The sequence below is a fragment of the Myotis davidii genome, unplaced genomic scaffold, assembly GCF_000327345.1.
Source record: "Myotis davidii unplaced genomic scaffold, ASM32734v1 scaffold1603, whole genome shotgun sequence".
Taxonomy (NCBI): domain Eukaryota; kingdom Metazoa; phylum Chordata; class Mammalia; order Chiroptera; family Vespertilionidae; genus Myotis; species Myotis davidii.
This window is the reverse complement of record NW_006293788.1, coordinates 30772-32665: the sequence shown is the minus strand read 5'-3', so window position 1 is coordinate 32665 and position 1894 is coordinate 30772.

Genomic DNA, 1894 nt, shown 5'->3' with positions numbered 1-1894 from the left:
GCCCAGGCCTGTGGCCTCTGCGAGGGGAGGGTGATGGGGTTCAATGCCTGAGGGCTCCCAGTGTGTGAGAGGGTGCAGGCTGGGCTGAGGGACCCTCCCCCCATCCCATGCATGAATTTCATGCATTGGGCCTCTAGTGTCAAAATAAAAATCTTCTGTACAGAAAAAGAAACCATCAACAAAATAACAAGAAAACCCGCTGCATGGGAGAACATATTTGCCAATGTTATCTCTGATAAGGCTTCAATCTCCAACATTTACAGGGAACTCAGAAAACTTAACAAAAGGAATATAAACAACCCAATCAAATAATTGACAGCAGACATAAATAGATACTTTTTAAAAGAAGACAAAGGAAGGCTAAGAGATATGAAAACATGCTCAAAGTCACTAATCATCTGAGAGATGCAAATCAAAACGACAATGCAGTACCATCTCACGCCTGTCAGAATGGCTATCATCAACAAATGCTAAGTGCTGGCGAGGATGCAGAGGAAAAGGAACCCTCCTGCAACTGCTGGTCGGACTGAAGACTGGTGTAGCCACTGTGGAGTACTAAAAATTGAACTCCTGTTTGACCCAGTGATCCCACTTCTAGGAATATGTCACAGGAAACTAGAAACAACTATGTTCATAGCAGCACAATTTACCATAGCTAAGATTTGGATACAGCCTAAGTGCCCATCAGCAGATGAGTGAATTAAAAAACTGGTACACCTACACAATGAATACTACGCTGCTGTAAAAAAGAAGGAATTCTTACCATTTGCAACAGCATGGATGGAACTGGAGAGCATTATGCTAAGCAAAATAAGCCAGTCAGAGAAAGATAATTATCACATGATCCCACTCATTTGTGGAATATAACAAACAATATAAACTGAGGAAATAAACAGATCCAGAGACAGAGAAGCATCGATCAGACAGTCAAACCTCAGAGGGAAGGTAGGGGAGGGTGGGGTAAGGGGCAGAGATCAACCAAAAGACTTGTGTGCATGCATACAAGCCTAACCAATGGACACAGACAGCAGGTGGTTGAGGGCATGGGTGTGGGGGTGAGGGGGCAATGGGAGGATAAGGACACATATGTAATACCTTAATCAATAAAGAAAAATAAATAAATAAACTTTCATCCGTCCAGAGTGTCCTGTTGGAAAGCTGAGTTATAAAGCAGATCTTAGCAATTACTCCGTTTTAATAAAAATATATGATTTCTGGTATATCCTGTAATAATTAAATCTCAAAGGTTAACATTCTTTGTTGACTATATTCCTTTGAACAGCAACAGGTTTTTAAAAAAGAAACATGTATTTTGATAAATGTCAAAGTTCTACTTTTCACTGTTTCACTCAAAACTACACCAAAACCATAGCATTTCTTAGACTGTATGAGCTCTTTTTGCTGGAGGGTAGCAAAATGATTTAATGGGTAAACAAAGCAATCAAGACTGTAAAACAACAATTTCAAAAACCATATGTTCTCTAAATTGACCATAGAGATTTTTACTGAGGTGTGGCTTATCTATGCACATTCTGCTATTTACTGCTTTCAGATGTTGAATCTCAGAGAGAAGGTGGGGGAGGGTGGATGGGTGGGAAGAGGTCAACAAAGAACTTGTATGCAAATATGCATAACCCAAGGACACAGATAATAGCGGTGAAAGCCCGGGGCAGGGGCAAGGACTGGCTAGAAAAGGTCAAGGGGATGGGGGAGGGGGAAAAATGGGAACATATGTAGTACTTTCAACAATAAAGATTTTTTTTTAAAGAAAGAAACCTTGAAAGAAATTTGAGGAATATAGAGATTTAATAAAAGAAATGTGTGTTGTTCATTAAATTCCACAAATGAGTGAGATCATGTGATATTTATCTTTCTCTGAATGGGTTATTACATC